This window comes from Armigeres subalbatus, chromosome 2 (genome assembly GCF_024139115.2).
Source record: "Armigeres subalbatus isolate Guangzhou_Male chromosome 2, GZ_Asu_2, whole genome shotgun sequence".
NCBI lineage: Eukaryota > Metazoa > Arthropoda > Insecta > Diptera > Culicidae > Armigeres > Armigeres subalbatus.
The window spans coordinates 414710226-414736673 of NC_085140.1; the positions used below are offsets into that span (position 1 = coordinate 414710226).

The following is a 26448-nucleotide window of genomic DNA, read 5'->3' on the forward strand; positions in this document are numbered from 1 at the left end:
GTAGTCTGCCAACCAGGCGCAAATTCATTTTAAAACTCGGGATGTCCATGAAACTACTGCAAGTCTGTTTCAACAGTTCAGAAACATTAGAAAATTGGTGGCACTGCCTTACAAGCGCAATTTCAGCAACAACAAAAATAAATAAAAGATTTTTAAAAATTAGGTTTTACGTAAAACAACTCAAAACAAGGCTCGTTACATTTTTTAGTGAAGAGTCCTAGTCGGAAAACGCATTATCAATGAAAAACATTTTTCCCCAGTTTTGTTCCCAGGGGGGGCCCTTGGAAAAAAAGCAAATTCGTCGAAAATCCAGAAACCAAATACACTGGATTCTGTTTTTACATGATTTACATTTTCTCAATTTTGCACTCATCCTAAATGTTTAACGCATATTATTTACCATGTGATTTTTCTTTGAATTATTTAGGATTTTTTTAAACAAGTTGCAAAGACTTTTGTGGTTAATTAAAGTCACACGATCAAAATTACGAGCGAAAAAAAAATCGTGTTAAACAAAATCCTGTGTATACAAGAAAAGCAACGCATTTTTCACGCTAATCACGCCATAATCTAACACAGGAGATACAAAATAATTAATACCAATGGGAAAAATATATCTTTGTCGTTTTTTTTTTAACGAATTACAACTGAAAATCCTTCTTCCACTCGAAACTTACGATCTATTCGTAAAAAAAACCTCAGATTGACATTTCAATTTTTTATGGCTTAAATTCATCTGGAGTGTTACTAGATATGAAATATTAGCTACTAGATTTTTTTTTATTCTTTATTAAAGTGATTTTTAAATAATTATAAAGTTCATCACTGATAGCTAGATGGAAAACAATAAGTAAGGCTCTTGTTAATAAACAGAAAAACATATAATTTGTTGGTGGCAGTATAGTTGCCACTGCCTTATAAAGGGTTAAAAAGCTGACGTATTGTTAAAGTTGTACGGAGGATCAAAACCGTTTAAACGTGATAGAAGCGACATTAGTCTTGAATTTACCCGCTGGGCGACAATATTGTATATAAAATATCAGTCAGTTTAGATATCTCGAAATTTGCCAGAACGATTTGTAATTCGACCGTTAGTTGGAAATAATTTATTATGGTAATCACTCAGGTAAGGAATCCGTAAAATTTAGAAAGATGTCGACATTTTCAAAGTTGTTCGGATGGTAAGAAACGTTGCGATGATTCTTTTTTTGTATTCAACCGCTTGGTGGGTGGCACTAGTGAATGAGAAATATCCTTTCAGGAGATGTGCATTAGAATCTGTAAAATTTAGAAAATTGTTTTGGTGGTATGAATATTTGTGATAGAGGGCTTAGTATGAAATTCCACTGCTTGGTGCTACACGTGTTAATTTTTTGTTCCCAATTTCATATTTGTGATTTTTTACTTACTTAAACTTACTCACTTTACTCCGAGAATAAGTATCATGAAAAAATTGTATTAAGGCATACCGTCGTCGGGGGTGATAATGGGTCTGGGGTGAGAATGAGCCAGCGTCCTCACCGACAGTCTGGAGTTCGGAAAAAATCGCTCAAAAAGGTCTTGTTCTCAGATACACTAAATCTTATCTTCAAGCATTTTATGTTGCTGAAACAGTGACCCATTCTCATCCCCATTCGACCCACTGTTACCCCCGAAGAGAACAGACATGGAGGCTCGAACAAAAAATTATGATTGCTATTGATACTATTGATTGATTGTATATCATTTGCTCTATACATCATTTACCCCATTTACCCTATACACATTGGTGGAGCCAGAGTTCTGGTAATGGTAATGGTGGGGCACCAGTAACTTTAATACACACCAAGTCTCACTGGCGTATAAAAACATAGATTTCACGTTAGATTCGGAAATATTCGAAATTTAATACGTTGGCTAATCTAATTGGATCTTTATATGTTCCGTAAACTCGTGATTCTGTCTTTTTTTTAAACTCGCAAAACAGCCCTAGCCTTCTTGATCCGTGCTCTTATGTCATGCTTAGTTCCGCCGTCCGATGCTAAGTGGCTGCCAAATATTGAATGTTAAGAGAAGGAGAAGGATTTCACGACATTCTTAAATTTCTCCAAGATTTCTATAAAAACTCCTATAGGGAAAGCCCTCCGGGATGTCTACGATAACTTTGGATAACACCTCCAGGAACTGCTCCGGAATTTCCTTCAGAAATTTCTTTAGGAATTTCTTTGGAATATCTTTTGAGAATTTCTTTGAACAATCCTTCAAAAATTTCGGAAATATCTTTGTAAAATACTGCAATTCGTTAAGAAATTCCTATGAAATTCATATACTGCCCCCATTCGCATATATGCCAGTTTGTTTTTATTCATAGCATATCTTGATATTTAAATGATATTTCGGTGTAATTTTTTTATCTCTTTTATCAACCAAGTCCATACCATGTTTGTTATTCTGTTCATGGCTTCTGTCCGCGTTGGGTTAACTCAAAAGTGATGAAAAGTAAAATCTTACTGTTATGTGAGTGGGGGCAGTATAGGAGTTTCGATGAAAATTTATTTAGGAATTCTTTCTGAAATTTCTTTATAAATGTTTTTGGATTCTTTCAATTAATTTAGTATTTGTATTTAGTGAAACTTCAGAAAACTTATTGATGTATTGTTCCAGATATTTATTTGGAAATTTCTTGGAAATTACAGGAAATTCTTCAGAAAATCATTTGGAAATTTCTTTACAAATTCCTCAAGACATTCCTTCGGAAATCGTTCAGGAGTTTTTTGATATTTTTTGCTTAGCTTCAATGTGCCTAAACTTCACCTTAGCTTCACTAGTGCCTAAACACTAGCGCCGTTAAATTATTGAATTGCAGATTAAACTTACTTCCATTATAATGGTTCTTATCTGTTCTTACAAACCAAACGGATTTTTGGTTTTGTGAAGGCTGCCCTTGAGGCTGCCTCACTAAATTGTCCTGTGGCTATTCGATACGTCTCAAAAAATGAGCAGAATTTTGTTGAATGCAGGTTAAGTTATTTGAGGAATACATGTTGGTTCGCTACCGATATTTGACTTGAGTAAAAAAAGTCTTTGAGGTCATTGAATGTTTAATAAGACGTCGTCAGTTGCATTCTATTAAAAATTCTGCTGAGGCAATTTAAAACATTTCAACAGCTACTACACATCTATCCATCCATCCATCCATCCATCCATCCATATATATAAAACTCAATGTTTGTATGTTTGTATGTATGTTTGTATGTATGTTCCAGCATAACTTCTGAACCCATTGAACGATTTCAACCAAATTTGGAACACACATTCTTCATCTTAAGGAGACGACGATAGGGGGGTTAGGAATGCTATTTGGAAACAGGGGGAGGGTGTGGGGGGAGGGGTATTGCTAAGTTATTGATCAACTCAGTGTACCTTTTGAACCCCTTGGCCGATTTCTACCAAATTTGGAACACACATTCTTCATCTTAAGGAGACGACGATAGGGGATGGTCTTTGGAAAAGGGGGAGGGTGTGGGGGGAGGGGTATTGCTTAGTTATTGATCAACTCAGTGTACCTTTTGAACCCCTTGGCCGATATCTACCAAATTTGGAACACACATTCTTCATTTTAAGGAGACGACGATAGGGGGATTAGGGATGCTATTTGGAAAAAGGGGGAGGGTGTGTGGGGAGGGGTATCGCTAAGTTTTTGATCAACTCAGTGTACCTTTTGAACCCCTTGGCCGATTTCTACCAAATTTGGAACACACATTCTTTATCTTTAGGAGATGACGATAGGGGGGTTAGGGATGCTTTATGGAAAAAGGGGGAGGGTGTGGGAGGAGGGGTATCGCTAAGTTATTGATCAAATCAGTGTACCTTTTGAACCCCTTAGCTGATTTCTACCAAATTTAGAACACACATTCTTTATCTTCAGGAGATGACGATAGGGGGATGCTCTTTGGAAAAGGGGGAGGGTGTGGAGGAAGGTGTATCGCTAAGTTTTTGATCAACTAAGTGTACCTTATGAACCCCTTGGCCGATTTCTACTAAATTTAGAGCACACATTCTTTATCTTTAGGAGATGACAATAGGGGGGTTAGGGATTCTTTATGGAAAAAGGGGGAGGGTGTGGGAGGAGGGGTATCGCTAAGTTATTGATCAAATCAGTGTACCTTTTGAACCCCTTAGCCGATTTCTAACAAATTTAGACCACACATTCTTTATCTTCAGGAGATGACGATAGGGGGATGCTCTTTGGAAAAGGGGGAAGGTGTGGAGGGAGGGGTATCGCTAAGTTTTTGATCAACTCAGTGTACCTTTTGAACCCCTTGGCCGATTTCTACTAAATTTGGAACACACATTCTTTATCTTTAGGAGATGACAATAGGGGAGTTAGGGATGCTTTATGGAAAAAGGGGGAGGGTGTGGGAGGAGGGGTATCGCTAAGTTATTGATCAAATCAGTGTACCTTTTGAACCCCTTAGCCGATTTCTACCAAATTTAGAACACACATTCTTTATCTTCAGGAGATGACGATAGGGGGATGCTCTTTGGAAAAGGGGGAGGGTGTGGAAGGAGGGGTATCGCTAAGTTTTTGATCAACTCAGTGTACCTTTTGAACCCCTTGGCCGATTTCTACTAAATTTGGAACACACATTCTTTATCTTTAGGAGATGACAATAGGGGGTTAGGGATGCTTTATGGAAAAAGGGGGAGGGTGTGAGAGGAGGGGTATCGCTAAGTTTTTGATCAACTCAGTGTACCTTTTGAACCCCTTGGCCGATTTCTATCAAATTTGGAACACACATTCTTTATCTTTAGGAGATGACGATAGGGGGGTTAGGGATGCTCTTTGGAAAAGGGGGAGGGTGTGGGGGGAGGTGTATTGCTAAGTTATTGATCAACTCAGTGTACCTATGAACCCCTTGGTCGATTTCTACCAAATTTGGAACACACATTCTTTATCTTTAGGAGATAACGATAGGGAGGTTGGGGATGCTTTATGGAAAAAGGGGGAGGGTGTGGGCGGAGGGGTATCGCTAAGTTATTGAACAACTCAGTGTACCTTTTGAACCCCTCGGCTGATTTCTACCAAATTTGTATCAAATGTTGTATGTCCTAAGGAAACAACTTTAGTGCATGAGGGTAGGTCATTTTAAAAGGGGGATGGTGTGAGAAAGGGGTATTGTTTAGTTATCGATCAATTCAGCTTAACTTTTGAACCCATTTACCGATGTCCACCAAATTTGGAACCCATATTCTCTGTTTAAGGAAGACTGTATCAGACTGGATAGGAGTGTCATAGCTGAATGAAAGGGAGGGTATATTTATTAAACGAACAGTTTAGTATACCTTTTTACCGCATGGGTCAATTCAAACCAAATTTGTAAACACATATTCTCTGCCCAAAACTATCATAGAGAGGCTGGGAGAAACTTTTGGAATGCGGGAGGTTATTCAGGTTGCATATTGTTTGGAAAACGACTTAATTCAAAATCCCTCCTATTTAGTTCATTCGAGGTTCTTTCACATTGTACAATGCTCCAAAAACAAATTTCCCGAATTTCTCAAAAATAGCAAATCCTCGAACATAACATTTCCCCGGTAACAACATTTCCCCAAAAATGACTTCAACGAAAATGATATTTCCCAAAAATGATTCTTACCGATTCTTACATATTCCAGAATATGGCATTTCCCTGAGAATTACATATCTCTGAATGAAGCAGGCCATTAACATAACACTATTTGGCTTGAGGTCATTCGACATGAAGGGCATTTGGAATAATTATGAACAGCATCAGAAAAATCTTTCATAGAAAGCATGCATTTGCTGGATATATAGCAATGATAATTGTTACCCTTCATCGGAATCATGGCTTGCCCAGTGAAAAGCAATGATTAATGTGTTTCCTTCTGAATGGTGGATGTGATTGCTTCTTTAAAAGTAGGCAATGGTGAGTGTGAATCCTTCTTTAAAAATGGGCGTTTGCCCGGGATAAAGCATCAGTGGATGTTTTTTCTTCTTTAGCAATTGACGTTTGCCCGGAATAAGCCTATTCAAACCAACGATCCCTTTTTTAAGATCAGTCAATGTTTCCAAAAGCCTTCTTTTAATCAAATGATGAAGTATCAACAAGTTAACACAATTACTCTATTGACCAATTGGTTTTACCTTTTCCTGATTGTAAAAAAACTGAAAACCAAACTGGCAATTCCGAGCAAGGCCGGGTACATAAAGCTAGTGATGGTATAATTGCAAATATACATTACCAGGTGACAAATGGTGTTATGTTTTTGCGTATTTGTATCAATGTGGTTTAGCATAAATACTAGTTATATCTGTTGTTCAATATGGCAGCTAAATAAAATTTCCATTTAAAATTTGAAATTTTCCATAAACAATTAGAAAATTGCCAATAAAAAAATCAGGGTATGAGCAATAAATAATTATAAAATTTCCACAAATAAAACAAAATTTCCATAAACTATTAAGAATTTTCCACGAAACAAAAATAAATAAGCACTTTTAAAAGCAAAAATAGCAATTATAAAAGAAGAATTTTCCATAAAAAAATCAAAATGTTCCACGAAAAAAATACAAAATTTCCATAAATAAATCAATATTAGCAATAAAAAATTACAAAATTTTCCACAAAATAAATATATTTTTTCCATAAAAAATTAAAAATTTTCCACAAAATGATCAATAAAGAGCAATAAAAAAATAAGAAAATTACCATAAAAAAATACAAGAAAGCAATAAATTTGATGAAATTTGACATGAACTTTAAAGAAGGAATCATCTATGGAAAAAAGCACACATTGATTGTTTTTTTATATTTCTTTATGGAAATTTTCTTATTTTTTATTGCTCTTTATTGATCATTTTGCGGAAATTTTTCAATTTTTTATGGAAAAAATATATTTATTTTGTGGAAAATTTTGTTAGTGTTTATTGCTAATATTGATTTATTTGTGGAAATTTTGTATTTTTTTTTCGTGGAACATTTTATTTTTCTTATGGAAAATTCTTCCTTCATAATTGTAATTTTTACTTTCAAAAGTGCTAAAATATTTTTGTTTCGTGGAAAATTTTTAATTGTTTATGGAAAATTTGTTTTATTTGTGGAAATTTTATATTTATTTATTGCTCATACCCTGATTTCTTTATTGGCAATTTTCTATTTTCTTATGGGAATTTTCTAATTGTTTAGGGGGAGTATTTATTTTAGTCGTTCAATATAGTAAATTTTCTATGTCCCTTCCACTGTTTTGAACTGAAGAATACAGTGATACAAAAAAAACTATTAATTATTTTATGCATTTTTTATCCGAATTTTATATCGATGCGATGCGTAGTTGGTGAGAATGGGTGATTTGCCCATACAAGGAAATTAATTATACTTTAAATGTTGTGGCGCCATCTCTTCCAAACAGCACCACCTCTTTAGTACAGGTTTCCTGAAGACAAATTGGAAGAAGCACTCCGCGCTCTATTTTAGAAATCTAAGACTTCCGCTTGGTGCCAACATGTCGAAAACCTATTAGAATATGAATTTTTGCTATCACGTTGAAATCTTGGGTAACCCCAATTCATAATTTATTCAATGCAATAGAATAATTGAATTCTTTGAACAGTGCTAATCACATAAACCAATGTGGTAAGATGATGCACAGCACACTCTATTTTTGTTCTTTATAAGAAATGCAAACATGCATTGCTATGCCATGTTCACCAGTATTAAATATATCCGCATAACAATCTCAATAGAAACTTACATAAACACGTAGGCAATAATTAAATAACATTCAATTTGTCATGCTATTAGTAATCTATGGTAAACTACGACGAGCAGCGATCTGCGATATCATTTGAACCTCGCTTCATACCTCCCATACCTAGGTAGGTATATTATTCTCCATCCGCATCGCTTGCTGTCCGTTGCAATGTTTGCCGGCGCACCGCGATGATTCAATTTTTCTATCATCATCACCACTCATCGCCAATCATCATCGCATCCGATCGAAAATCTCCAAATTCTGTTGGAGATAAATCGAGGCCGATGCAAAAGCACTACGAACAGTACAACACTTTTGCACACATCGGAGTCACTCACCACATGGTGATGAATCAAACCCGAAGCTAATGCAGTACGAATTAATACAAAACATATTCATAGAGGATTCACTCGTTAGCTTTGGGAAGATATATTTTGTGCGGTTCATTTGGGATGCATCGTTTATCTTTCTTTTCTGATTCCGTTCGCAGTATATGAGTGAATGCGAGATACTTGATGCAATTTCCAGTAACCCTGGATACATATTTCCACTGGAACTTGGCCTCCTTTACAACTTAGTATTCTATTAGCATTTCCTCAGTTATTGATATGTACAGTCAGTCTAAGCTAAGCTAAGCTATTAGCATTTCCTCAGTTATTAATTAAAAGTTTTTCTATGCCTGCCATGTTTATGTTTATGTAACTTTGTAGCAAGTCGGAGTCGAGAATGTTTCCCACCCGAAAACATCCTAGACCGAGCCGAGAATTGCACTCGCCATCTCCGGATTGGCCATCCTACGCCTTTGCTCGCAAGAGTCCAAACTGGATGATATTTGATATTGTGAAAACTCATATGTTCTTCTTCTTCTTCTTCTTCTTATTGGCATTACATCCCCACACTGGGACAGAGCCGCCTCGCAGCTTAGTGTTCATTAAGCACTTCCACAGTTATTAACTACGAGGTTTCTAAGCCAAGTTACCATTTTTGCATTCGTATATCATGAGGCTAACACGTTGATACTTTTATGCCTAGGGAAGTCGAGACAATTTCCAAACCGAAAATTGCCTAGACCGGCACCGGGAATCAAACCCAGCCACCCTCAGCATGGTCTTGCTTTGTAGCCGCGCGTCTTACCGCACGGCTAAGGAGGGCTCATATGTGGATATGTATATTATGTGGAAGATATTGATTTGAAAAAAATCTTCCACATAATATACAGATTCACATATGAGTTTTCACAACATTGTAAATCAATGTCCAAGTTGAGTGGTTTAATCCCCGTCCTACTTGTCCTACTCACTCCAGGAGCCACTGGTAGACAGCTTCGACTCGTGTATCTATCGTATATCTCGCAGCATGCTGTCAAACACCTATACCAAATTTACCGCCTGATGCTCAATAGCCGATTGATGAATCGAGAGTTAAAAATGAATATACCAGAGCTGTATAAAAAAATATTTTTTTTACTAATGTTCGCGCCAATTTAAGTTTAGTGAAACCCTGTGAAGTCATACGAATTATAATTATAATACAAAGAATAACTTGCGTTCGTATAAAAATGTACCAGTTCAAATAACCATTGTTCACGAAGCTATAAATTACAGAACCCAATAAACCAGAGAGAAGAAGTACAAATACAGTCCACAGTGTACATCATTTAAACCAGATATCACGAAAGAGCATTGCTCCCAGGTTGCTTTTCAGTACCTTCCCTGTCAACTCGAATTATAGTTTTTTGAATCAACAACCAAAAAAATACCAAAAAAAGTACCTAAAATAATTTATATCCACAATACTTCAGGCATAACATACTCTGTTATGACAATACCGAACGCATCACAAATTATTATTCGTTTGGTATTGAAATACCTGAGCATGTTATGCCTAAAGTTTTTTTGCGTATACATTTTTGGTATTATTGTATTTTACACATAAAGGAACTGATCGAAGCAGGATAAGACGTCAATTTATATCCAAAACAAACAGTGCCGCTCTTGCCTTAGTAATCTTCAACATCCAGAAGGTTATTACAACGAGTCTAACGAGAAATCAGTTATCTAATTTATTTTTATTTTTTATTTATTTTACTTTCAATACATTACACTTGCTCGCCATCAGTGAATTAAAAAAAAAATAAATAAATAAAAAAAAACTTGCTCGCCATTTTCAACTTCTTCAATCGTAAGGACGTGACCAGATTTGCAGACAAAATCAAATCTAGGTACATTATTGAAGTTACTGTCGATTTTTAGGATAATAATAGATTTGCTACTTCATCTGGATTTGTGCGGATGCTCATTGCTCATGCTATGCTATTTCTTGTTTTTTTTGTGCAGATCGAATTATCAACACCAAACAATCTAATTGTTTTGAGAATCCATTACATTTTTTTTATTGAAATCCTTTATAGACCTACATTTAGATACCATGCTCTAAAACAAAAATAAGTAAATATCTATTCTAAACCAGATGTAAAAGAAATTAAAAATGCTTGTATAGAATTATATCGATGCCAAACCGCGACATTTTTTTCAATTTGTTATTTATTGTCTGTTTCAGACCTGCAGCGGTTGTGCATTGCAGATAGTCGACAATTCGTAAGCTTTTCCAGGTTAATTTTTCAAATTGAAATACTTAATTTGTTCATACAATAATTTATTTTACCCTTTCCAATGGAAATAAGTAGCTTGGATTCAACATGTTCAAAAAGGATGTTGTTATCCTTAGTTAGCAGGTATCTATTGCACTTCAGAGCAACCCTCCAGAAAGGCTATGTTTTCGAGCTCATCTTACTCAAAAATCTAGTGCCATTGTGGAAGTTACATCGAGTTACCAGACAATGGTAAAAAAAACGGTCATAAAACGTCTGCAAAGAACAGATACACGAAATCCAGGGATATGTACACAGAGCAACAAAGGAGGTCAAATTCGGCTCAATTCAACATTTGGGAATGATCTGGCTAACAGAAAGAGATACCCCAAGTAACATTTTAAGTTTTATGACGCTTTTGTAGACCATAATTTACTGTACAAGAGTGAAATAAAACCAAATAAAAACCAAAATGTTACTAGGGACGCTTTGTTCTGATCTCTGTCAGCTAGAAAAAGTGATACAGTTAATGAACGGATCCATAGCGCCGAGAAAATGCCTATTGATGTGTATCTTGATGCGTCTTTATGATTCGCTACGAATAGTGTCAGCTTTCGTCATCCGAGATACATGTTCGCCAGTTTGTTAATGAAATTTCGTTTGAAACACTGATCACAATTCATTGTGGTCCACGGTGGACGGATTTCGATTCAGGAGAAGATGATTTTATTCATTATTTTATCATGTTTTTCATAGTTTTTAATGAGTAAATGTGAAACACTTCAAAAGTAGAAGCCTTCATGCTCCTGTGTCAATGACAAACGTTTCCTTTACATTCGATTCCAATTTTCTAATGACTTTTTCATATACTAAGGTGCTTAAGTGTACGGATTTCGATGCCCCACGGTATAAAACTTAAAATATTACTTGGGATTACATCCCCACACTGGGACAGAGCCGCCTCGCAGCTTAGTGTACATTAAGTTCTACAGTTATTAACTGCGAGGTTTCTAAGCCTGGTTACCATTTGTGCATTCATATATCATGAGCGAACATGATCAGACTTTTATGCCCAGGGAAGTCGAGACAATTTTCAATCTGAAAATTGTTTAGACCGGCACCGGGAATCGAACACAGCCACCTTCAGCATGGTCTTGCTTTGTAGCCGCGCGTCTTAACGCACGGCTAAGGAAGGCCCCCGGTTACTTATATTATGTAACTATCGGGCTGCGTCACTGATTCCAAAACTTACGGCCAAAGTGGAAAATTAATTCATTTATCTAGATGTAATATAGACGTTCATAGCAGTTTCTAAAATTTGATTCATCGACTTGTTAATTGATAAACATAAGTGTAAAACTAATGATTTTATTTCAATTAATCCACTGACTAACTGACATTGGTCGAAAAAACATGAAAAGAATCTAGTTTGTTAAATTGTTGTCCGACAATTTCATGCTTCGTGAAATTTTATGCTGCACCTTCCTTCTTCGGAGTTGCATTGATGGCAAACAGCTGAGCGAAATGAAAACAAGTTGAACTATCCGATAATCCGGATTGCTACCAAGCTAAACTTGTGTGTGTAGAATTTCTTCAGAATTAAATGTTGGTTTTACTTTTTAAAGCAGCATTTCGCCAGAACAGAAGCTTGGCAGAGTCACATTAATATTTTTTTTTGTTCATCATTGATAGCTCGGTCTGGGTAAAATCGGGCGAGCTGATGTATGCCGAAAACTGTAACTGTCAGTTGTTGATTGATTTGGGAAATTCCGAAATTGAATTGTCTTGAAATTGAAATTTACCGTCCTGACATGACGGTTCGTCGTTACTGATTTTCTTTTGAATCCGTCAAATTTTCTTACATACTTTCTAGGAACAAGCACAAATAAATTATTCCGGTAGGTCTTTGTTCTCGATAATACTGTAGATACCTCATAAGGGCACTGTAGGAAGATTTTATGATTTTATACTTTCGCTTTCGTACGAACAGATGGAGACGCATGGTTCGATTTCATAATAGAATATTGAAACAATAAACGTGTCAGAAACAAATTATTTATGGAACAACAAATAGTTCGGTCTCACTTATTTTTTATATCATTACCTTATAAAAAAATACGTACGTGTTCATAATATAGGCATAATGATTCGATGCAAATTTAAAGCTGATCCTTGTTGTGGTTTTGAATGTAATTGCTTTACTCGAAAATAATTTAAACATCGCAATCAATCATAAACATTAGAACTCAAGTTCGATAGTATGTGAAAGTGTACATACAGCTAATGGTACTTACTTGATACTTGATGGGCTACAGCTCTTCGATGAACCTACGCCGAATGGAGTGACCTTCTCCACTGGGCACGATCCTGGGCCAATCGCTTCCAGTCGCCCTGAACATTGAGCGCCCTCAGGTCCTCTTCAACTGCAAAAAGCCATCGTGTACGCGGCCGTCCACGAATCCTGTGGCCTCTCCCGGGTTCTCTACTAAATATTATCTTCGCTAAACGTTCTTTCGGCATACGAACAACGTGACCAGCCCACCGTAGTCTGCCGTGTTGTATAAGCTTAATAAAATCCAGCCCTTTATACACCTGGTACAATTCGTGATTCATGCGACGCCGCCAGATACCGTTCTCCTGTTTACCGCCAAGTATTGTCCGCAGCACCTTACACTCAAACACTCTGTATAAGAATCTAACAATTTTGTAAGCTTTTCTTACATTTTTTGTATAAGAATCTAGCAATTTCGCATATGCCCAGTTCTTATACAGGTTTTGGAAGATTCTTATACAGAATTGTTAGAAAATCTAACAACCGCGGGTTGGGTGTATATACAGCCAATAGAGCCACTTCGAAAATGATCCAAACCAACACCCATAGTGTTATAATATAGATATATTATAGCTCGCCGAATTAAAGCGATGTCTATGTGTGTCAACGACCCAATAATTATATTGGTACATTTATGAATTATGGATCATTGAATAATTTGAAAGTATTTAAGGGCTGCCGTGTGGACATTTTTCGCTTTCTTTCTGTATAAATAGTTCAATCACTTATCACTTCTTTCCAATTTATCACTTCTTGTTCTGAATTTCTGAATAAATTTTCTGAGTAATAGTTAATCACAATAACCAAAGTTCTAGTTACAGGATACAATTATTTCAACTGTGAAAGATCCATTCCAATTAACTCGATATACTCTGAATCTGTTAAGTGCCTCATGGTTTCAGTACTTCATAGCCATTATATTCACACTTTACAGCTTCTCTGCTTTAATTATATTAAAACTCTTAACGTGCTACGCCTAATTGAGATAACGTTCACTTATCAAGTTCAACACCGCAGTCGGAACGGATGAAAAATGTTTCCCCCATCGCAATTCCGTGGTTAGCAACTCATTGCTGTGCTGCTTGACTTGCTCTTCAATAAAAACCCTACCGCCCTTCCGTTCCCCCATTCGGCATGTTGTTTATCAAGGTATGTAAACTTTATCCATCCAATTTTACACCTCAGAATGCTGTTTGGGAGGAGTTTCCTGACAGTCAAAGCGGGTGATTTTGATATTTGACTAATGAATGACAATCACTAAAAAGTTTAAAAAAATTACCATCCTTATTTTCGAATTTTACTCCTACTATTTCAGATCAAAATACTTGTTCTTCTAGTTTGTTCTTAAGAAACAAAATTCAATGCAAAACAATTTGATTTATTGTTAGCCGTTTTGAAGCTGTGGAAAACTATCGAAAATACAATTGAAAAGTAAATTTTTTTTTGTAGTAAATCAAGTGGAATAGGGGGAATGACGGCTTTGGCAGGTTTTGTTCTATTATTGTCAGGGGGGTTTTTTATGACTGATTTTGTTCAAATTTGGCCTAAACATTCTTTGCGTATCAAAGAATATTGTGGCCAAATTTCATAAAATTCGGTCGACAAAAACCCCCCTGCCAATAATAGAACAAAACCTGCCAAAGCCGTCTGTTCCCCTATATAAAAATAAAAAATAATTCAAGGTCAAATTTTCTTCTAATAAAATGAAACTTTCAAGATGTTAAGTAAACGTCCTTTTCTACGATGTACCATTTTTAATTCATTCTATTTCAGTTCCAAGTTCATAAGACTGTCCATAAAGTTTCGCCAACATGAGAACACGATACGAAAGATTCAAAATATCAAACTATGGTTATTCTTTTAAATCCATTTATGAAAATATTCCAATATAAGCCATTCACTGCAACGCTCAAAAGTTTTTCAGATCTGTTTAATAGTCAGGTGTTCTGGTGACTTTTGCTGTTGCTTTTGTTCAATAGATTACTAGTTTCTAGAAGCCCCTTGTGCGAAAATTGGTCATCGTGAATAAGGCAATTGTTCATCTGCTTAATTTTTTCAAGAGTGATTCCAAAACACATAATATTTAAGCTCTGTGATGCAGATGTTACAAATTTCCCCTTGATCGACGGTATGCCAAGAGCCGTTTTTACTAAATTTCAACAGGATGCGTGGTCTTTTCGCGGGTGCCAACTTGGGAGCTTGGCTGAGGTGAATTTCGCGGATGATTATCAAGATGACGAGTTCTCTTCCCATTCAACTAGGTACGCGTGCTTAGCATTACAATAAAACTGATGGCCCCTTCCGTTCGACATGATGACTAAAAATTGCAGATAACAGAAGACGAGTTCAAGGAATTGAGCGTGAATATTCTGGCGGATGATGAAATTGAGAAATTTCCCCCGGCCGCGGGTGTAGAATAACATTTTCATCAAATTTTGAGGCCACGTTGGGAAGTAATTGTCTTCCTCGTAGGTCGGTTGACTTTTGCGGGGTATTCGAGTAAACTGTGTGTAGGTAGGATGCTTTCACGCGTCAAGTGATATATGGTCCCGCAGTGACGAGGAGTTTGTTGCCAAGGAATCTAAAGTCTCCCGGGTTGGCCCGCAACAAATATTGTTGGATGTCATCTTTTATGCAAATGAGGATGCAAATTTTCGGCATGGTTCAATTTCAAACGACAAAACACAACAAAAGCTTGATGTAACACTGGAAGCAGGTGGTAAACATTTGAGGCGGAAAATCTAGAGCAACATATTGAACATTTTTATTGGTGAATGAAAAGGGGTAGAAAAAAGTTCCAAGATGCTTGGTTCAGGCACTCAATATCTAATACCTATTTGTGAATCAATTATAATGAAGCCTTGAAGAAATATAAAACGCATGGAAAAGATTATGGAAATCGGAGCTCTAAGGATTGCATATGTGATATATGACTTGTATGTAGTGGTTCTAAAATCCGGTCTCTTATTGTTATGCTGTCTACGCCAATCCGGAAATTGTGACATCAGAAACGAAACAGAAAGAATGCAAAATCGATAACCCAACGAACCACTTCTTTGTCGCATTGCAAATCGGTGTTTTCTTTTCCTTCTGCTGAAATAAACTTTCCAGATACATAATCCGAGTTCATGAGAACAGATCATAAATAAGTTCAATCTACAAAGCTTATCCTAGCTGATTTGGTTTCCTGCTGTCCGATTTCTCACACAAGGATTTATGTTTGAACATACTGCATCAAAGGATTTAGTTATGTTATCTTTACGTTGATTGTGTTCCACTTTTAATTGGGTCCTCCTATGGATTTGTCTAGTCACCCAACGAATCTGTTCAATTACTAGGATTCGCTTCCGGATGCAAATAAACTGAATTTGAGTTGAAAGTTCTCTCCGTAACGACTAACTCCCGGGTGTGGGTTGGTCGTTGATTCGACATAAAAAGGTTGGGCTGCAACAACAAGCTTCCTAACGTTTGTATGAATATGGAAATTTTTCGTTGTAGTTTAAAAAAATGACAAAACATAATAGTGCTTTGCGTAGACTTTGAATATTTTGAGAAAATTTAAATTTAAACCTGTGATTAGAAATGTAAACATTGTTACGTTAGCTACTGGTCCGTTGTCTATTGCTGATTGATAAGTGTTTTTGTGTTGAATTTCACTTTAGTTTTATCAGTTAATTACCCTAAAAAATCATTTTATCTTTTTTATTAACTTGTAGGTCCTGTTATTTATTTCTATTTTATTCCGGAGAATTTATTTTGCTGCTGTTCCCAACTTTTCATCGACTACAAACCGATGTTCATTTTCCCACCATATCAGATGGAACGTGACTTGCGGTGAGGAGGCTGTGCCGCTCGCACTAAATAGAGCATGTTGACCTGGGAGATATAATAGGGGAAGTTGGAAATGGATAACAAATCAGATTGAAGGCACCAACATCGCTAGGTGGAAAAATCTGTTTCCATTTTTCAATTTGATGTTCAATTTATGGAGAGTGTACGTATTAGAACTGGGCATATGCGAACATAACAATACAAAACATGTTAGCAAAGAAATATTGTAAGAAGGGTTTGCAAAATTGTAAGAATGGAGCATATTCGTATGTGACCAGTTTTTAAACAGGTTTTAGTTGTTTCTTATACAGAATTATTAGACAGTTTTACAATAACCGGTTGTGTGTTAGCAAAGAACATTCCATTCTGTTCGGTGTATAGCGCTCTTGAACAGCATTATTTACTCTACAACAGTGCCTCAAAACCATTGTAAAACCAAAACGTTATAATACAAAAGGGGAAGGGTCGTTTGGCTGACTTCCAATAGGCTGAACAAACCATAAGGCTGAAACCCATCTGGCCGAAAGTAATTTGGCCGAAAGGGGCGTTTGGCCGAATAGGACATTTGGCCGGCTTGGACATTTGGTCAAATAGGACATTTGACCGAATAGGACATTTGGCCGAATTAGACATTCGACCGAATAGGTAATTTGGCTAAATAGGCCATTTTGCCCAATAGGGCAATTGGCCGAATGGGACATTTGGCAAAATATATCCTTAGGCCGAATAAGGTATTTGACCGAACATGTCATTTGAAACGTGAGAAATGAGGAGTGGGAAGTGAGACGTCTCACTACTCACTTTTCATTTCTACAGCAAGAAATGAGAAATGATGAGTGAGAAGTGAGACTTCTCACTCCTCATTTCTCACTTCTTGCTGTACAAAGTGAGAAGCGCGAAGTTAGTAGTTTGACGTCTCACCACCCACTTCGCACTACTTAATTTTCACAGTGAGAAGTGAGAAGTGAGACGTCACACCTCTCACTCCTCGTTTCTCACTTTTCATTGGAAAATGAGAAGCGCAAAGTAAGTAGTGAGACGTGTCACTACTCACTTCGCGCTTCTCTCTTTTTACAGTGAGAAGTGAGAAATGAGGAGTGGGAAGTTAGACGTCTCCCTACTCACTTTTCACAGTGAGAAGTGAAAAATGAGGAGTGAGAAGTGAGATGTCTCACTTTTCAATTCTCATTTCTTATTTCTCCCTGTAAAAAGTGAGAAGCGCGAAGTGAGTAGTGAAACATCTCACTTCTAACTTTTCACAGCAAGAAGTGAGAAATGAGAAGTTAGAAGACTTCTCACTGTTCACTCCTGTTCACTACTTCTACCAGTAAAAAGTGAGTAGCACAAAGTGAGAAGTGAGACGTCTAACTTGTCACCAGGCTTGCCAAAAACTCCTTGCCGAGTAGAAAATGAGCAAGAGCAAGAGGTTTTTTCAAGAGCAGAAATCAAAACTCACAACATTGTGCATAATTAAACCCGAGCTTGTGCGTCGCAAAACAAGAGCGAGTCTATCTGTTGATCTTTTTCTACGTCACTCACTCACACTCAAAACAGCCTCCAAGATTTTTTCACATACAAAGCGTCTCTCTGGAGGCTCAATGAGTGCTCTTTCGCCCGACCCGACCAGTTGGTCATAACAAAATTTTATCACAATTATATAAATATGTGTTACAAATAACAAAATTTACAAAAATTTTGTTATAAATTCTCTGCCAAAGATGGAGGAAAGAAAATTTCATTATCATCGTAGCAAGATTATAACATAACTAGTTTATTTGTGGACGCAATAGCGCCCGTGGCAAGTGTTTTTTTTTTTCAATTTTTAAGAGTGATATATTCTTTTCTGTATTTAAAAAAATCAAAATTTTCAACGTCTGTTGTTTGTGATTTTTTTCATCAAATGCTGTGTCTGGTTGTCTAAGGTTGTCACTGGTTTTGTTCTCTGCATTTAATAGTAAAAAAGAATTGAAGTGTCAAATATTTTATTTTTGCCTTTCTCGTACAACTAAGTTGTACCGAAAGGCTATCATTTCACTCCAAATTCGAACTTTTGATAGAAGTCCCGGAGACCCATAGTGTTATATACCATTCGACTCAGCTCGATGAGCTGAACAAATGTCTGTCTGTCCGTGTGTGCGTGTGTGTGTGTATGTGTGTGCGTGTGTGTGTGCACAAAATGCCATAAAAAACATTAGCCAAATTTTCACATAGAAATTCTTAACCGATTTTCTTGCAACAAGTTGCATCCGACAGAGACTAAAACGCTGTTGATCACTATTGAATTTCATAATAATTGCAAATTGCAAAAAATAGATAATATTAAAATAGTGATGAGACATAGTCACAAAGAACAATAATGTGTTATGAAAAATGCCTTGCATCTATGAATATTTTTAAAGTTTATCCGTGGCTTGCTCCCATTAAGAGTTTCATCGTACTATAAAGATGCTCGTGTTGCACGCATTTAGGCGTAAGTATGCTCTTCGTTCAGTTTCATAGTACTATGAAATTGTCCGAAAGTCAAAATTCGAACATAGGAAATTCAAGAAACTTTTGGCAGCGCCATCTGTCGTCTACTAGTGTGAATTTTCTATCATAACATTAGACGGTGTAACTGTTTTGCCTTTCTTGTACATCATCGAGGTATAAACGTGTAGGCTACATTTATTACCTTTTTGCGCGAGAAAGGCGCCATCACCGCTAGGTGAATTAATCTGGGTTTTTGTGAGAATTTCCCTCGCGTGCTGCGTCTGGTTGGCTAGTCACCGGACAGACAAACAGGGCTATTATATATATGATGATGTGTTATGTTTATTTCTACCGAAACATAAATTGCCTACATTTTTGGTAGATAGGAATTGGAAAAAACGAAGGTACCACCTACAGTATAATATGAACCTACATTCAAAGTTGAACCAGCTGAACAAAGTTAATTGCCTACATTATGGATAATCATAATCATTTCAAGAACATAATTTGTTATAGTATAAGCTGATTTCTCCACTTTTTATGTAACCCAACGAGTTATATTTTTGTTCAATAAATAACATGTTTAGTAATATTTTTGTTAAAACTAGAAGAGATTTTGTTACATTTTTTGTTATTTTAACTACTAATGGTACATGTTTTATAACAACCGCTGTTATAAAAATTGCTGTAACAGGATAACAAGGTTTGATATAAATCTGTTATTATCTACTGGTCTGGGACGCCTCACTCACATGTGTTTTTTTTGCTTTTCCTTACTCTGTTTTTATACGCTTTCACTTAGTTGTGAGGATGCGGAGGCAGCATTTTGCTGATGATAATTTTATTTGACTCTAGCGATTGTGAAAAGTTTTATCAAGCGCTTGTCATTTCTCACTTCTCACTTTTTGCAGTAAACAGTGAGAAATGAGAAGTGCCAAATGACCCGTTCGAGCAGAATACCCTTCCGGCCAAATGACCATTTCGGCCATATGACCTTTTCGGTCGAATAACCCTTTCGGCCAAAAGAACCTTTCGGTCAAATAACCCTTTCGGTCAAATGACCCTTTCGGCCTAATGGTTCGTTCGGCCAAATGGTATATTCGGCCAAACAACTTTCGGCTTAGTAGCCTTCGGTGAAATGGCATTCGGCAAAACGGCCCTTCCTCATACAAAAGGGAAGTGACATTATCGACGATTCTCCTTCCCCTAACCTACTCTTGGGGACATGTACGCACCATTATGTCTTGAGAAATCCTAGGTCGAAGAGATCGAGGTACTGCTCTACTAGAAGCGATTGAGCCGACCTACTGCCTCTGAATGAAGGCTCACACAACTTTTTCAACTGCCATTTGGATACCACTTCTACGTGATCACTTAGTCGCCCCCTTATTTCCGCTCTCAAGCGCCTTCCGATTTATTTGGGAGCAAACCCTCTCCAATTTTGGTTTCCACCTCCCCCTTCTTGAAAGTCTACCAGAGGCTGCGATGGCGATACGATGCCACCGACTGGGAGGAATATGACCACCACCTTCTACACGCTAGGGCGAAACGCACCGAGAAACACGACCCGTCTCTACCCAAACCATATTAGATGCTGCCGGTGTTACAATCCCACAAACCAGAACCTGACCAAGACGGGATGCATTCTGCTGGTGGTCGAGCGTCGAGTCGTAAAAGACATCAGAAAAGGCCCTCTGTGTGCTAAAAATGCTTCTCGCAGGTCATTCAGCCAAGGTAAGTGCTTTACGGTTGCACAAAGAGAAACACTATGAATGCAGGTCAGTCATTAAAGTGCCCAAGAGCTTAGAGGAAACAATAGGAGGACTTCCTCGACTTTGTTAAATCGGCTTAATCCACCACAGAACTATCATAGATCTGATAATTGAGACAAGTGTTTGCACTCAGTGGCAAGCGAAAATCTTCCCCCATTCACCTCGACGTTCAAGATTGTATTATATCTATCTCTGATCCTACTACTTGGAATGCTTAGTTGAGTTTCAGAGGACCATCTCTGGATTCGAATCACTGGCAAATTTCTGATTCCCCCCGGAGTACCAGGCCTTCGCCCTCTTCAAGAGTAGCAGAAAGTCATCCGGTCCAGATGAGGTAGGGTACCATGCTAAAGAACCTCCTCCCCTCCGCAAAAGTAGTGTTTCTCGAATTGGCCAACCAGGCCAGCGTCTCCTCCATGGATATTTCGAAATACCGACCAATATGGCTTACCTTAAACGTGTCTGAGGTTGTCGAGAGGTTGATGAACCACCGGTTTATTAGCTTTATTTTGTAGCACGCCTTCGGAACAGGCTCCTAATTCACTGGCCTGAGAGATATCCTACATGACGCCTTCGAGGAAGAACAGACACGCGAAGCTTGTATCTCTCGACATTTTGATGGCGATCAATAGGACATGAACGCCTTTTGTTCTCCAGAAGCTACGTGAGTGGGGATTTACTTGAAACATGCTGCTGGTGCTCTTTCCAGGTGCTGGAAATCAGGCTTCGAGGATCGTCGCCATGACACTCGGATAAAAGCCCAATCCGCCGATAGTGCCGTTCTTTGCTAAACTACCCAGTAGATTTTTCTATGACCGCCAGCAAGGACAGGTCGTTCGGAAGATACGATGGTCCACAGAAGGTCCTCAACTTCACGAAACCGCCGATCGGCGACTTCGATCAACCTAAACCAAGTATCTGGCACCTCCAATCCTACCCACTACGTTTGACAATAGCCAGCATCTTTGAGTTCGGTTGAAATTTGGTTTCCCACTGACAATTATATTTTGTAAACAAACCACTATTCCGAATCGATTTTTTCCAAACAGATTTAATTAGTCGAGTCAAGTACGAGACACTGAAGACGGCCTTACTGTTGAGGTCGAAATACGTATCTGTCAGGATACAATTAAGTGGTGGAATTCAATGGGATTGTTTAAACTCGTCTTATGACAGGTGAAAACATTCCACTAAAAAGCTCAAAATAATTTTCTTACCAGATTTAATTATTTTTCAACATTTTTCAACATTCTTCGAGAACTTGTGTGAAAGTATGAATGCGAGGTGCATTTCAACAAGAATATTGATGCCCTCAATAAATTTTCATATTTCAATCGGCACCAAGCGCCACCTTCGCCAAAATATCATGATATTTAAAAAATATTTCCAATGGCACGTTTTCGATGACTACGATTACGCCTTCGTAAATCGATGATTTTGATGCTTGTAGTGAAGGGACGTGTAATTGAACATTGATTGCATTATTAACAATCAAATATTCCGAAAAATAAACAGATCGATGCATGTCACCCTTTACCACTTCAAATATAATGATCGTCATTAAAATGATTACACGCACAAGATGATTTCTTAAATAAAAGAATGTGCATGATGCTATTTACCGTGGTTGGGCTCGTGATCACACGAAGCAGCGGCCTCGTTTCGTCTTAAAAGATGTATACGCTATGTACAATGGAGTATATGAAAACGACTTTGGGAGTATCGCAGGATCGAATGGAAATGAATATAAACGTATGTTAGAGTGGAAGGGAATATAATGTGGAAAGATGAGGAAGGCTGAATGAAACGGGTGAATCGATGTTTTGGCATTCTGTAAACGAAGTTTCCAACGAACAGATGTGCGCGTTCCGTGCTTAGAGAATTTTGCGATTGAGAGCGAGTTTCGGCTGGTGGTGATTGGCTCCCGGATGGATACGACATGGCGAAGTTGGTAGGTATGGAATGGTTTTCGCGAATGAAATATGAAGGATCAAAATTGAAAATATTGTGAGCTCTGTTTAGAATGGCATATGCATGCAGGACGAGTGGGTACCTGCATGCCAAAAAGAAAACGTAAATGCAAGAAAAATTAAACAGGACGAGTGGGTACCTGTTTGTGAAAACAAAATATGCATGCAGGACGGGTGGGTACCTGCATGCCAAAAAGAAATGATGCTAAAATGTAAAAGTATGAAAAATAAAACAGGACGAGTGGGTACCTGCATGCCAAAAGCAAAGAAAAAAAACGTGCGAACGTGTGGGTTCCAGCACTATTTTCAAACGCAGGACGAGTGGGATCCTTGCGTGCATCAGTAAAATGAAAAACTAATAATGAGCGGAAGACTGGTTTGCGATGAAAAAGAAAAAAAAAAAGAAAGGTGTTAAATTTGAGTAAAATTGTAAATTTTATTTGTTTGGTATTTGTTTCCATAATTCGAAATATACATACAAAACTGGCAATTTTGTATAGAATTTCGAAAATTTATATGGTTTTAAACAGGATTATTCTCATAAATTCTGGCGTGCAGCAAGATTTGGAATTAATTTGGCTTTGTGTTTTAATTGATTAGGGTTTAATTTGGAGATTTTATTTTATTCGTATGAATTTTGTTTAGTTTTGTTTTAGATATTGATTTGTTTTGATCTATATAGAATTTAAACTGCATTTGCTTCGATAAGAAAAGAAAATAATTATATTGAAGTGCGTTTTGGTTTATCATTTGAATTGAATGGTTTTTATTGGTTTGTATGGTAATGTGGAATTGGTTTTGTATGGTAATGTAATGTATTTGGATTGGATTCGATTTGGGTTGGATTCCGATAAGATTCACATTTGGAAGATGATATTAGCATTTCCATATCATTGTAAATCGTTTAACTTCACGTAGAAGTAACACACACGAAATCATTAATTTAGTTCACATTTGATTTGGATTTAATTTATATTGGATTGGAGTTGGACTTGGATTGTTTTTGGATTAGATTGGTCTAGGATTGTATTCGATTAAGATTAATTTTTAATTTGGAAGGTATTGGTTTTAACTTAAATTTAGTTTTGAATGGATAGGAATGAAATTGAATTGCTTTGGATTTAACTCGTTGTGGATTAAATGCAAAAGGAAATGAATTTTAACTGGATTCAGATTGAATTTGAATATCAATTGAATTTAATTCAGAAAGGATTTGTATGTAAATCGATATGAATTGAACGTGAAGTAGAATAAGATAAGTATTTAATTTGGATTCTATATTATTTGGATGTGCATTATGCATGGATTGGTTTGAATTTGAATTAAATTGGATTTAGATGGACTTTGTATTGAGATGAGTGACGTTTGGCGCACGCACACTAATGTGCGATTCGGCATGTCTAAATACATATTTGTTTTCCTTTTGCTCATGACCTCAAAATTGATCGGTAATCACAATGATTGCAAAGGAGTCAAAAATATATGGAATGTTGTTTTCCTTTTATCGCCACTCACACATTCGTACGTGAGAACCTCAATTGGATTGAGTTAGATTTGAAAAGGTTGGATTGACATTGAATTGCAACTACAATTCATGATTTGTATTTTGTGTTGGATTTGGATTGAATTGTATTAAAATTAGGATTTATTCGTTTTTGGATTCGAATAAGATTGTATTTGGATTTAAGTTTGTGTTTTGATTGGATTCAGTCTGATATTGAGTTAGATTTGATTGGGGTCCGATTACATTTGGATTGGATTTGGATTAAACTCTATACATATTATTGGAACGTGAAGTGTAATTGAATTTTGTATTAGATTTGTAATTGAATTGGATTTGGTATCGATTTGGATTGAATTTGAATAAAGTTGAATCTGGGTTTGTTTTGAATTAGATAGCATTCATATTCGTTTGAAATTAAATCTGGATTGAATTGGAATGACATTTGATTGTATTTGGATGTATTTTGATATGAATTGAACGTGCAGTGGAAATAGATTTGTATTGCATTTGGATTTTATTTGTATTTGATGTGGATTTGACATGGATTAGATTGAATTTGGATTGAATTGGGATTAGATTCGGTTCAGATTGGCTTGGGATTTGATTGAGTTAGAATTGGACATGGATTAACATTGATTTGAATTGTATTTGGACTGGATTTAAATTGGTTTTGAATTGGCGTTGGATTTAACTTGAATTTAGATAAGGATTGACATGGCATTGCTTTTAATTGCTTTTATTGATTTAGAGTGCATTGTACAATGTATCTTTTAAATAAAATGTTTAGTTGGATTTAAATTGAATTTAATTTGATTTGGAATGGAGTTGAATTTGAGTTGGAATGGAGTTGAAATTCGGAATAAAATTGAATAAGATTTGGGGTTGATTTTTATTATGAATTTAGATTGAGTTTGTATTAGTTTTGGATTAGTTTTGATTGGGTTTAGTTTGAATTTGAATTTATTTGAATTGAAATTATATTTGAATACGTGATGGATTTAATTTGGAATAGTTTATAAAAGAATTGGATTGACATTGTTTTGGTTTTGGATTTAATAATTTAATATAATTTTATTTTATTTAGGGTTGGATGTATAGTGGGCTTGAATTTGTGTTGGATTTAGATTAGATTATAATATGGATTGAATATTGATCGAATTGAGACATTTGTATTGTAAATCAATTGCGTTTCGAATGGATTTGGAATAAAATTATGCTAGAGTTTGATTTGAATAAACATTGATTTAGGTTGAATGTAGATTGGATTGGAATTGTATTTGGATTGGAAATGGATTTGATTTGTATTTGAATTGGATTTAGAATAAAAGCAAATTAGATATGGATTGAACTTAGATTTAATTTTAATTTAATTTGGATTGGAGCTGAATTAGTTTAGAACTTAATTTTAATTGAATTTGGATTAGATTGAGATTGAATCAGGTTTGGATTTGAATAAGTATTCGAATTCAATTGGATTTCGATTGAATTTGATTTGGAATGGTTGTGGATATGGTTTAATTGGATTCTGATTAGATGTGGAGTTTCGATAAATCATTGGAATGAAATAAAACTATTATACATATTTGCATAAAAACATATGAGTTTTGATATCAGATTGGTAAATATTGGCTTTAAAATTAATTTGGTTGAATATGGATTGAAGCTGATTTTTTTTAGATTGTATCTGGATTGAGTTTAGTAATTTTGTATGTTTGAGATTTGATAAAATTTTTGGATTGTGTTTTGTTAGATTACAATAAAAATGGGTTCATATTTAATTCCTACGGAATGAAATTTCTTGGAATGGATTTGAAATAGATTTGCATCATATTTAGATTTGTTTTGATTAGGTCTCGGTTGGATTTGAAATCCGATGTTTTATTTTATTTGCATTTGATTAGAGTTGGATTTTAAAGGTCTTGATTGAAAAACGTATGGATTATTTCAATCTGATAAAAGTGAATCTTGATTGAAATTGTTTCAATAATTAATTGATGTAAACTATTTATAGGATGGTAATTGCATTTAAATTGGATTGAATTTTGCTTTGGATCTGATTTTGGAATTATTTCATATATGAATATACTAAGTATACTAAGCAAGTTGATTATATAACAAATATAACAAAACCAAAAAAAACTGCGGGCCGAATTTATCAATTCAAAACTTCTTTTAGTGAAATAATAATAATGTTGGCCTTCGATCAGTAATTGTATAGCAACGAT

General features: G+C 36.1%; 1 protein-coding gene across 5 annotated transcripts in view; it reads left to right on the top strand.

Annotated features, from left to right (window-relative positions):
- LOC134213389 (potassium voltage-gated channel protein Shaw-like) overlaps positions 1-26448 on the top strand; it is a 356566-nt gene that overhangs the window by 93035 nt on the left and 237083 nt on the right. The window lies entirely within an intron of this gene.